Source organism: Nomascus leucogenys, chromosome 9, assembly GCF_006542625.1.
Source record: "Nomascus leucogenys isolate Asia chromosome 9, Asia_NLE_v1, whole genome shotgun sequence".
Classification (NCBI taxonomy): Eukaryota; Metazoa; Chordata; class Mammalia; order Primates; family Hylobatidae; genus Nomascus; species Nomascus leucogenys.
Window position 1 is genome coordinate 67252437 of NC_044389.1, and position 14191 is coordinate 67266627.

Consider the following 14191-nt stretch of genomic DNA (forward strand, 5'->3'; position numbering starts at 1 on the left):
TCCTGCCCATGCTTCTGCATGACGTGGCCCCACTGTGCACACAGTCACATGCACAAAGGCAGACTCAGGCTGAAAAGTGGGGCAGGGCAGCTCATGCTGTTTGCCAGAGGTCTTAAGGGGATCTTCTATTTCATTCCCTAGTAATGCCCTTTTTGTTGACAAAAGTAAATTGATGATAGTCAAGAGGGAAGCATTTGGTGGAAAAAATTCTGTTGACCCTTCTCAGATTGAATTTGACCACAGAACAGGATACCAGCAGTTGCAGAAATGATAGATTATTGTAATGACTGCCAGAATGGCCTTTTGGCATGTTTAAATGGCAATAAATTTCACCAGGAAGAAGGCAATTTTACTACTTTAGAGCAGTAAGGAAACAGGGTGTTTAAGGTGTAAATAAATCGTGGGTCATTAACAGCAAGCATATTCTGTCCATGAAGCAATTCTCAATCAGTGACTATTCATATTTAATTTAATTATGTGGATTTACTTAGCCAATTATGCTTTTTTGTTCCAGGTCACAGACTTCTCAGGCTGACAATTTTGCTCTCTTCCTGTCTCCCTTATGTCTGTAAACACAGCCCTAGTTTCTCCCTCATTTTTCCTTCCACAGGTACATAAATACCATCGGGGAAGTTCAATGATACTAGCTCACTGAATAGCCTACTGAGATTATTAAATTAGAGACTGATGTGCTATGTGGTCTTTTTCTTGGCTCCAAAATCCCCTCTGTCCCTTGCTCATTAATCTGGCTCGGTCCTTCACTGAACTCTGCCATTAAAGGAGGAGGCGGGAGAAAGAGGTGTGCAATGAAGTTTGACATTTTCTCAAAAATGATTGTATTAAAACCCACTTACATTTATAGCTCCATCTCATTTGAGAATGTTAATCAGTTGCAATTTCATCAAGGTAAAGGTATTGGGATCTAATCAAGTCAAAGACTTGCTCACATTGGTATGGATCGCACTTCTGAAGCATCACTTCAAAAGGTCATTTTTAAATACAGTAAAGGCAATAATTAACAAAGTTCATTCATAATAACAATCTGCTTATGGACAGTTTAAAACATTTGGGCTCCATCTACCGTACTAGTTTCGTGCCAAATGCAGCTCACTTCAAGCTTGTGTTAGCTCTGACCAGAGTTGCAAAATTCAGGAGACATACTCCAAATCAGGCAGGTCAATAATGCTTTCCAGAACGCAATTAGTGCTGAACTTGGGTTGGCCAAACAAGCACAATCTCTCCAAAAGCCTAAATCTCATTTTATACTAAGCAAAGTGTGGAATGTCCTTCCCCAATCTGACTGAAAGGATAGTCTGAGTGATTAGTCCCAAGCCCCACTTAAGGGCAGGCACGTATATTTCTTTCTGCTTGCTTTCTTTTGCTTCATGTTTCCTGGAATGTTTTTCCCGAGACCATACTGAAAAGCTTTTCTGTTTCTATAATTCTGTAAATTGCCGGGAACACACCAGTAGCCCCAACCAACTTTAGGCCAAAAACATCATCTTGTTTATCTGAGATCAACCCTAGGAACTAATGAAACTCTGGGCAGCTAGTGGAAGGCACACAGATATGGGGGGCGCTCACCACATTGAATTACCACCTATTTCAGAGTTCATGTGCTTGGCATCCCAGATGGAGACAGGAGAGACAATACAGAAAGATACTAAATAAAGACAACCACCAGAGGAAGTTTAATAAGGCAAAATTTGAGGAATTACATTGAATATTTAAGGCATTTATAGCAAGAGAAAAGAATCACTCATGTAAGAGTTGGACGATTTCAGAAAATGATCTATTGATTGTGTCGTTTTACAGATGAACAAGTAGAAACCCCAAAAATCTGAGTGGATTTCTCTAGGCCGACAGAATTTGCTGACAAACTAAGACTAGAACAAAGACTTCTGACTCCTAATTCTGCTACTCCAACAAGCAGTATTCCAGGACGGACAAGCCACTGAGATTGGAAAGCCAAACTGCTGGAGCACTCTGCAGCCCTGAGGAGCAGCTACCATTTGGGGCAGCAGAAACCTGAGAAAACCTGCAAATGTCCTCACCTCACCCCTTCTCACTGAGGTCCTGGGCTGTGGTCACAATTCTTGAAAACAAATGTCCAGTGTGTTTGGGTTGCAAGGGTGGGAATGCCCAGTTTTCCAAGTCTACACATCGTTTTCAAGGCCCAGGCTCATCTTTGACATGATAGCCAGAGAGATAAAAAGAATACTGGGAAGGGCAGGGTATCTTTGGACTACAGGGCAAGGTTATCTGGCTCTGGCTGAGATAAATGGGAAGGGTCAGACCTTGCCAGTTTTCACTACAGTCAGTCAAGTTGACCACATGTGAGGAAGAGGGAATTTTTATAGAAGCTGTCAACATTTAAAAGCACATGGTCACATGTAGTGATAAGTCAAGCCTCCTGTGTTTTTAATGGGCTTGCCTCCTAGCCTTACTTTTCCAAATGATGATAGATTTATCTCTTAGTGTATCGTTAACTCTCCAGCTAGATCTATTCACAGTCAGGCAGACCAACAGAAAGTGTGTCCCTGGGCTCTTTCTTTGTTTACCATCTCCTGCTAACCTAATTCTAGATGAGCAAAAATGTCCCTGCACTGGGGGTAATCATGATGACAGGGAAGGTAATGTTGGTGACATGATGATGATGCTGATGCCAGCATATGAAGGTAGAGGTGAGCAGCTTTCTCTACGTACTGATAAAGGCTAAACTCTTAAAGCAAACAGCCACAGATACAATATAAATGAAGGAACTTGGGTCAATAAATGACTGTTTACTTCACATCATGAGTAAATATGGTGGCCTTATGACCAAAAAAATTTTCATTTTCTTTCTGTTTGATTTCTACTTCATTGGCTTTATGATTTGCTTATTTTGTCAGGTTGATCAGGCACAATTAGCATGTCTTTCTAACAAAGATTAATAACTCTTGAGCTCAACAAAGGGCAATTAGATGTGGGGTATATTACCCCACTACAGTGTGAAGAAAACTTATTCATTTGTTCTTGTGCTGTTAGTCATAGGCTTGGTGTCACAGACACCCACCTACACTACAGCAGAGAGGGGAAAAAAACAATTCATAAAAGTGTAGGGAAGAAAGCCTTCAGTTTAGCACCAATGCCCTTTTGTACAATGTTTCCACAAAATGGTTGTTTGGAATCATCTCTAAGAACATAACATTTTCTGAGCAATTAATACATGCTAGACCCTATGCCAAGTATTTATTTTAATCCTTATATTAAGCCTATGAAATGGGTATGGAAGAAATTATTTCTTACTCACCCACCATAGCCATTCTCCCTTTTATCCTCAGCATTAGAACACTAACTTAATGAGGGCAATATTGCTAACTTTAAAGGACTACATTGCTCAGCTTCCTTCACAAGTAGGAACGGCCATACAAAAAATTTCTAACCAATGAGATTTATGCAGAAGTATTATTTGGGATTTCAGAGATCGTTCCTTAAAGAAAGTTATCACTGCTTTTGCCCTTCTCCACCTCCTCCTTCCTTCTGTCTGAAGAGTAGATATGATGGCTGAAGCTCCAGCAGCCATCTTGAACCTGGCATTGGAAAGATAGAAGAGAAAGACAGAAGGAGCCTAAAATGTTCTGAAGACACTTCTTACAGACAGAAAATGTAAGGTTCCACCTTTCTTAAGCTACTGATCTTTTATATTTTTTATTATATGTAACCTGACCTAATCCTAGTAAAATAGTCAATATTTTCATATAAAGACTGAGAAACTGAGGCTAATAAATGGCAGAGATGCAATTTGAACTCAGGTTGTCTGATTCTAGAGCCTGTATTGTTAATGCTATATTGCTTGTAAGAGCCATTGCAATGGAACCCTCCTGCCATTACCCTTCATACTCTTCAGTACAGTACAGCCATTAAGGATTAATTTTAAATTTTCAAACAAACCTGGCTCTGCTCTGTCTTATCTTAGACATTCACGTGTGTTGTTTCCTTTTACTGAAATGCACTTCTTTCTGTTCTTTGAAGAGCACCTACTCAGATTACAACTTCATTTAGGCATAATTTCCTCTGAAAAAAATTTATCTGATCTTTCTAATATAGTTAAGTTTTTCTCCAATATACTCCCATAGTTCTGTCATCACTCAGCATTAATTAACTCCCAATAGACTATGAGGGAAGATACTGTGTCTTTCTTGTTTGCTATTAGAGGGAACAGTGGCCAGTGGCCACACAGTGCCAGGAATAGTGTTTGTCTTTACCAGCCAAAACAGAAAACCTAAAAATTCCTGCATTAGGTAGAGTACTCAGAAGCATCTTACCTTAGTAGTGAGGAATAATTAGCCCTAGACTAGGCATGGCTCTGTTCCTTCTAACAAATTGTGAAGACAAGACTCAAAGAGATCTAAACTGTGTCTCAGAATAAAGTTCAACAATGTGTTTATCATCCAACCAGGGGTAACCAGGCCTACAAAGAAGCAGAAAAATATGACTTATAATGAAGAGAAAAATCAATCAATTGAAACAAACTCAGAATTGACACAGATTTTAGAATTTACAGGTGAGGGCATTAAAACAATTTTTATAATTATATTTCATAGATCTAAAATCTAAGTAGACACAAAGAAGGTATTTTTTAAAGACCCAAGTTCAGCTTCTAGAGATTAAAACTACAATGTATGAGATAAAAATATAATAGATGGAATTAACAGTAGATTAGGTATTACCAAAGAAAATATTGGTGAATTTAAAGACATAGCAATATTGACTATTCAAAAAGAAATACAAAGAGAAAAAGAATTCTTAAAAATGAAAGGCTGTCAGTAAGCTGTGAAACAACTTCAAGCAGTTTAACATACATGTTATTCGAGGCCCCAAAAGAGGAGAAGGAGAACAAAAAATAATTTGAATAAATAATGGCTTTATTTTTCCAAATTTGGTGAAATCTATAAACCCATAGATACAAGAAGCTCAGTGAACTCCCTACCACATGAAACATGAAGAAAATACCAACTCGTGTCATAGTTAAGTTATGCAAAACTTGTCATAAAGAGAGATTTAAAGGCATCCAGAGGAAAATATGTCACCTTACATTCAGAGGAACAAAGATGAGGGTGACAGTGATTTTTTGCCAGAAACCATACAATGAAGAAGACAGCAATATCTGTACAGCACTGAAAGGAAAAAAAAGAAAAGCTTTTAATCTAGAATTCTATTCCCAGCAAAAAATATGTATTTCAAAAATGAAGGTGAAACATGTTTTCATACATACAAAAGCTGAAAAAAAATTACCATTAGCAGAGTCACACTAAAAGAGATGTTAAGCAAAGACCTTCAGACAGAAAGAAAATGATGCAGTTAGAAATATGGATCTACAACCATCTGATCTTTGACAAACCTGACAAAAACAAGAAATGGCGAAAGGATTCCCTATTTAATAAATGGTGCTGGGAAAACTGGCTAGCTATATGTAGAAAGCTGAAACTGGATCCCTTCCTTACACCTTATATAAAAATTAATTCAAGATGGATTAAAGACTTAAATGTTAGACCTAAAACCATAAAAATCCTAGAAGAAAACCTAGGCAATACCATTCAGGACATAGGCATGGGCAAGGACTTCACGTCTAAAATACCAAAAGCAATGGTAACAAAAGACAAAATTGACAAATGGGATCTAATTAAACTAAAGAGCTTCCACACAGCCAGAGAAACTACTATCAGAGTGAACAGACAACCTACAGAATGGGAGAAAATTTTTGCAATGTACCCATCCAACAAAGGGCTAATATCCAGAATCTACAAAGAACTTAAACAAATTTACAAGAAAAAAACAAACAACCCCATCAAAAAGTGGGTGAAGGACAAGAACAGACACTTCTCAAAAGAAGACATTTATGCAGCCAACAGATACACGAAAAAATGCTCATCATCACTGGCCATCAGAGAAATGCAAATCAAAACCACAGTGAGATACCATCTCACACCAGTTAGAATGGCCATCATTAAAAAGTCAGGAAACAACAGGTGCTGGAGAGGATGTGGAGAAATAGGAACACTTTTACACTGTTGGTGGGACTGTAAACTAGTTCAACCATTGTGGAAGACAGTACGGCGATTCCTCAAGGATTTAGAACTAGAAACACCATTTGACCCAGCCATCCCATTACTGGGTATATACCCAAAAGATTATAAATCATGCTGCTATAAAGACACATGCACACGTATGTTTATTGTGGCACTATTCACAACAGCAAAGACTTGAAACCAACCCAAATGTCCATCAATGATAGACTGGTTTAAGAAAATGTGGCACATATACACCATGGAATACTATGCAGCCATAAAAAAGGATGAGTTCATGTCCTTTGTAGGGACATGGATGAAGCTGGAAACCATCATTCTGAGCAAACTATCACAAGGACAGAAAACCAAATACTGCATGTTCTCACTCATAGGTGGGAATTGAACAATGAGAACACTTGGACACGGGATGGGGAACACCATACACTGGGGCCTGTTGTGGGATGGGGGGAGGGGGAGGGATAGCATTAGGAGATATACCTAATGTAAATGACAAGTTAATGGGTGCAGCACACCATCATGGCACATGTATACATATGTAACAAACCTGCACGTTGTGCGCATGTACCCTAGAACTTAAAGTATAATATTAATTAAAAAATCAAAACTTTATAATAATCGCAAAAAAAGAAATACAGATCTACACAAAGGAATAAAGTACACCAGAAATTGTAACTACATGTGTAGATATATAAAACTTTTTTCTTATTATATAAATCTCTTTAAAAGATAGTTGTTTAAACAAACATAATAACAATGTGTTATGGGGTTTACAATATATGTATAAGTAAAAGGTCGGCAACAATAGCATAAACAAAGGGAGAAATGGAAGTACTACCATAAGATTCTTATACTATACATGAAGTGGTATAATATAAAGGTGGACTGTGATAAAAGAAAGACATATACCACAAATGCTGAAGCAACTATTAATATAACAAAACAAAGAATTACACCTAATAAACCAAGAAAAGAGGTAAAATGGAATCATTTTAAAAACTCAATCCAAAAATAGTTCAAAAGAAGAGCAAAAAGGAGCAAAGAGCAGAACACAAAAAACATAGTGAGATGATAGACTCAAACCTAATTATAAATAATTGCATTAAATGGAAATGGTCTAAACACTGCAGACATCAAATTGAACTTCTTTTAAAAAGGGCAACACCCAACTATATCCCACCTATAAGAAGCAAACTTTAAAGACACAAATAGTTTAAAAGAAAGAAATATATACCATGCTTATACTCATCAAAAGAAGCTGTACTGGCTATATTAATATCAGACAAACTAGATTTCAGACAAAAATGGTATTGGCAGAGATAAAGAAGTCTATTTCATAATGAAGAGGTCATCAAGAGGACATAACAATCCTACATGTTTATGCACCTAATAACATAGCTTCAAAATGCATGAAGCAAAAACTGATAGAGCTACACAAATAAATAAACAAATCCACAATTATACTTGAAGATGTCAATACCTCTCTGCCAATAATTGATCAATCTAGTGGACGGAAAATAAGTGAGGATACAGACCACCAAACAACATTATCAACCAACTTGACCTAATTGACAATTATAAAACAATCCACTCAACAATAGCCAAGTAACATAATGCACTCAGTTCTTTTTAAGTACTCACAGAACATTTGCCAATTTCTATGGTACAGGGATGGAGGGATTTAAAAGGACACAAGGAAACTTCTGGTTGTGATGAATATATATCCCTGCGTTCACTATCTGGATCATGATGATGGTTTCATGAGTGAATATATATTTCAACACCTATTAAATTGTACATTTTAAATATGTGCATCTTATTGTTGCTTATTATAGCTCAATAAATCCTTATATATACTACTTTCTCATTAACACTTCCCATGTAATATTGCTATAGAATTTATCTTACAAATCTCAAACAGAAATTAGCTTTATAATTTTTTTGCCCTAAAAATGGCAAAAACTGCAATAACTTTAAAAACTAATATTATGTATAATTTTATATATGCACATATATGTATGTATGTGTGTGTGTATATAAAATTATCTGCCCTACTTCTTTCTCTATACTCCTTGAGAGCTGGGACAGGGTCTTATTTCTTCTCTGTATCCCATCATCTAAGATAGTACTTGGCATGAAGTAGATGCTCAACAAATAATTGCCAAATTTAATTGAATTGACCATTTTTTGCTGCTGTTATTTTTATGTTCTTAGGGAAATCAGGTATTAGAAAGTGGAACACTACCCATGAATTTTGACACCACTCTTCCATGAGCTGTAAGTAATAGGTATAATTTTGAAATCTGAATGAGTAATTATCAGAAATCCTGAGTGAATCCTGAGGAGAAGTATATCCAGCAGAAATAAATTCTTGCTCCAACTTCAAAATTAAAAATAAAATGTAGACATTTCCTTTCTTTCCAAAAATTTACTTAAAATTCTAAATTTAAATAATTCATTAATTAGATCAAACTTTATCCCATCCCCTCATTTCTCACACCACCCTAACTCCAATATTCTATTGTTTTTAAGAAAGAAAGAAAACAGCCTTATACAAGTCAGAGACAGCATCCTGTTGATGACCTGTTGGAATGTCTCATCAGCTGGAGTATCTCGTTTCTTTTTCTGAAGGGTACAGTGGGCACCTAGAGACAATAGATTCATGTTTAACCCCTACACACCCTTCCCTGGGCTGAAACCTACACTTTTCAGTGGTAGGGGGTTAAAAGCACTGATTCTGGAGCTGGGTTGCCTAGATGTGAATTCTAGGCCTATCATATAATAGCTGTGTAGCCTTTGACAAGTTACTTAACCTCTCTCTTTCTCAGTTTCTTTGTAATAGTGGTACTTGCCTTATAAGGCTGTTGAGAACATTAAATTGATCTAATACATGTAAAGCACATAGAAAACTGTCCATTGCACAGTAAGCAGCCAATGGGTGTTAAATATTATAATAGGCACTCAATAAACATGCCTTAAATAAATGGATGACAGCTTTCCAACAAGAGAAACAACAACAAGTTGTCTAAAACTATAGTTTAAGTAAGTCCTATATGATTGACCAGAGGGATTCAGTAGGTTTTCCTGCCCCCCAAAAAAATATTTCACAACTCCTAAAATTCCACCATTAAAAATCATTATTTTTAATAAGGTCCTTTAACTATTAGGTCTTGTTCAACTATTAGTAATATATCATCATCACCATCATCTTTTAAATCATTATTGCTACATTATGTCAATTAACCCTCAAAACCATTCTTTGAGTTCAGGACTCTTATTATTCCCATTTTATACATACGGAAAACAGGGCACCAGAGGAAACTTTGTGCAAGGACACAAAGCGAAAAAATGGTAGCACTAGGATTCGAACCCAGGTAATATGGCCCCTGAACCTACAATCAGAGGCATCATGTCTACCATTCATTCATCGTGAAATAAATAAATATTTATTGAGTACCTTCCATGTACCAGAATCCATGCCAGGCTCTAAACATGAGATCAGTGAGCACCCATGCTGGAGGCAGAGTATACCCTAAAAAAAGCGTGGGAAAAAGCAGAAGAGGGAGGTGGTTAGAATGTGTGGAATAAGAGATGAAGGAATAGAATTCTATCTTTGCTTATCATATGTTTACTGGTCACAAAACTTGTAACTCCCCACAGGATTTGGTTTCTGCTTTAACCACCAGTCTTGCTTCTTTCAGAGTAGCCTCTGAGCATGGCTTCCGGAGACTATTCGCCCTACTAAAGGCTGACTCCATCACTTATGACCTGGAGCAATTATCCATTAGTCTCTCTGAGTTTCACTGCTGAAACAGGGATGTTAACTCTTACAGCCTGCCTCATCAAACTGGTAGTTAAGTTTGATGAGTACAGTAAATTAAGTAAATGAGTACTAGGTAGAGTACTAGAAATTTTCTTTTTTCCCCAAACAGCTTCTTCTAGAAAATTTGATTCTGACAATCCATTTGGTTAATGGAAGGTTAATGGAATCCATTTGGATCTGGAAGCCTTCACCCAATCAAGCTGCTTCCAAGACTGAAAAAGAAAAAAAAAAAAATCCCTCCTACTATATCCTTGAGAAAAGGGAATAATGTGCAGTTCCAAAAAGACTTCTTAAAAGACAGATAAAAATGTTTGAGCAGTTGATGATTTTTTAAAAAGTGGAAACATCTGGACATCTCATCCCCCTGGTCTAAACCCATCCTCGTGCCAGATTTTTTCCCTACGTAGCTATTTGGAATCACAGTAATAGTTATCTTTGGTTGACTGAACTGAGGAGCTAGGAGCCATAGCATATTCATTTAAAATTAAAAGGAAATTAAAAAAAAAAAACTAAAATCTGAACTACTGGCTCTGAAAGACTTCTTAAACTCAAAATCAAACTCAATTAAATTTCATATCAAGTTCCATTCCATCTGAGCCTTAAACTTATGCTTTATTCATTATTCATATCAATAATTATTTTTATATTCACTATTTTTATTTCTATTTATTGTTTATTTATAGCCCACTCATCATGTAATATTAACCAGGCAATAACACAGGCCCTGATGGAAAGGTGGACTCCTTTTTCATTTACTTTTATAAATATTTCAAACTAGTAGCCAAAATGCACAATTCCTCCATTTTTATATAAGCTCTTTGATGTGCTAGATTATGAAGTACTACAAATTCTTCACCATGAGTCCCAAAAGAAGTGTTTATTAGAACTGGCCCCAAACTACTCTGCATTTAAGAAGATGCTCAAACATAGAAATGATAATGTCGCTGATTATACTGCAACAAAGAACAGGCTTCCCCAGCTATGTGGAGGATATATACATACATATATACACACACATACACACACACACACACATATATATATACACATATGTGTGTGTATATATATTCTTCTCTAATATATGTATACACATAAATATATATGTATGTATACGTATATATGTAGCAGAGAAGAAGAGAAAACCACAGAGTCACAGACCAAATAGAGAAAATGACCCCCGTGTTTATTTAGAAAATTGGTTTATATCTATCTCTGTGCTCACTCTAAACCAAGTTTACATATGATCGTCTCAATAGATGCAGAAAAAATATTTGCATCCATTCATGATAAAAACCAATTCAGCATCCATTCATGATAAAAGCCCTCAACAAACTAGGCATTGAAGGAACATACCTCAAAATTGTAAGAGCCATATATGACAAACCCACAGCCAACATATACTGAATGAGGAAAAGTTGAAAGTATTCGCTCCAAAAACTGGAATGAGACAAAGATGTCCACTTTCACTCCTTCTATACAACATAGTACTTACTGGAAGCTCTGGCCAGAGCAGCAAGGCAAAGAAAGAAATAAAAGGCATCTAAATTGGAAAAGAGGAAGTCAAATTAACTCTGTTCACTGATGATATGTTCTTATACCTAGAAAACGCTAAAGTCTACTCCAAAAGACTTCAAGATTTGATAAATAACTTCAGTAAAGTTTCAGGGATACAAAATCATTGTACAAAAATCAGTAGCATTTCTATATACCAATAACTCCCAAGCTGTGAACCAGATGAAGAACTCAATTCCATTTACAATAGCTACAAAAAGAAAAAAATACCTATGAATACACTTAACCAAATAAGTGAAAGACCTCTACAAGAACTGCAAAACACTGATGAAATAAGTAGTAGATGACATAAACGAATGGGAAAACATCCCATGTTCATGGATTGAATAAATCAATATTGTTAAAATGATCATACTGTCCAAAGCAATCTATAGATTCAATGCAATTCCTATTAAATTACCAATGTCATTCTTCACCAAACTAGAGAAAGTAATCCTAAAATTTATATGGAACCAAAAAAGAACCCAAATAGCCAAAGCAATCCTAAGCAAAAAGAACAAAGTTAGAGCCATCAGTGTTATCTAACTTCAAATTATAATTCAAAGCTATAGTACCCAAAACAACATAACATTGGTATAAAACTAGACACATAATGATACAAAGGAATCTGGGGACTCGGGGGAAAGGGTGGGAGGGGGTGAGGGATAAAACACTATAGATTGGGTACAGCGTACGCTGCTTGGTGATGGGTGCACCAAAATCTCAGAAATCACCACTAAAGAACTTATTCGTCTAACTAAATACCACCTGTTCCACAAAAACCTATTAAAATTTTAAAAATTATGAAAAACATAGAGTAATGGAAGAGAATAGAGAACCCCCAAATAAAGCCAAATACAACCAACTCATCTTCAACAAAGTCAACAAAGACATATACTGGGGAAAGGACACTATTCAATAAATGGTGCTGAGATAATGGGAGAGCCACATGCAAAAGAGTGAAACTGGATTCATATTTCTTAACATATACAAAAATTAGCCCAAGGTGAATTAAAGATTTAAATATAAGATCTGAAACTATTAAAATCCCAGAAGAAAACTAGGAAAAACTCTTCAGGACATTGGACTAGGCAAAGAATTGATGGCTTTTGCAGCAACGTGGATGGAACTAGAGGCCATTATCCTAAACAAAATAACTCAGAAAGTCAAACAGCACATGCTCTTACTTATAAGTAGGAGCTGAATAATGTGTACACAGAGACATAACGTGTGGAATAATGGACATTGGAGACTCCTCAGTGTAGGCGGGATGAGAAATTACTTAATGAGTGCAATGTATTCTATTTGGGAGGTAGGTACACTAAAAGCCCAGACTTAACCACTACACAATATATCCATGTAACAAAACTGTACTTTACCTCCTAAATCTATTTTTTAATTTAAATAAATAAGTAAATCTAGTTTCATAGTGTACTCAATCCGAGCACTATACAGTACCACTGTAGAGACAGTAAATACCATTCATTTCAGAAACAAAGGATTATTGAATATTATATTACACTTCATAATTTTATGAAAACCGTGCATTCATCTCCGTTCCCGGAATGTGAGGTTCCTCAACACATAGAATATGCATAGCTTTCTGAATGAATGAGTTTGGTAGCTAACCAAAGACCCAGTCACTAACAGCAGAGTTATAGGTTTGAAAAAATATCTTGAGGGTGGATCGGAACCATAGAAAGTTTTATTCTACTCAAAACTATAGAACCTATCTATCCTTCAATTACAATTGCCCTAAGACCCTACACTTGATCATTCTGTAATAACAGTATCAGAGTTAATTTGATGACAACTTAGAATGGACAAGGCCTATTGCCAAGTACAATGCATATTTAGAAATATGTTGCCATTTAAACATCACAACATCCCTCTGAAGTAGATTTTTTCCATTTTTTCACATAACAAAACCACATCTTGCTTTGCAAGTGTTACTTTTCTTACTAAAATATTTGCTGTTTTTAATAAACAGTATAAAAGACATCTTAAGATTACAAGTAATTCATGTAAGTTATATATGTCATTTACCTTGTTCCTTGGAGAAATTACAAAATAGTATTTGCATTTGGGGGTCTGAATCTGTTCAAGGCAAGATTTTCACAATGCACTGTGTTTTTGGTCTGCAGACTGTGAGACTTATTCTTACTATAAACACTCCCTCCCTCTTTCTCTGTAATAGGACTCTTGTTTAACTATCTCCCTCTTACCCAACTTTTGACTCTTTTTGACTTTTTCACTGGAGAACAACAGGTAAATAGGGAAAAGTCTAGCCCCGTAATTATCCTCTGCAGATATTTTTCACTGAGTTTCACATTAGTCTCACACTCTTGTTGAACTGTTTGGAGCATACCTGGCTCATTTTGACACCAAAAAAGTTTATGCTAACTGGCATATTCAGTAACTACAATTGTGTCATGTACTATTCTAAAAATAATACTGTTTGTTTAAAGCCACCTGTATGCAATTTAGCCAGGAATTTAGAAAGGAAGCTTTAATAATAACTATGAATTGATGATTATCCTGGATAACCAGTACCTGGCACAGTACCTGACATAGATAAGCACTTGGTAAATGTTTTTGAATGAATGAATATTCTACTACCTGTGATTCTAAATGTTCCTTGCCAAGGCAGTCTTCTCTTATACTGCTAATCAGGACAAATTCCAATCGCAGTCCTGTTACATGGCACTTGAATTAGCAAGTGTGTATAAACAAACAGAAAGTATGTCAT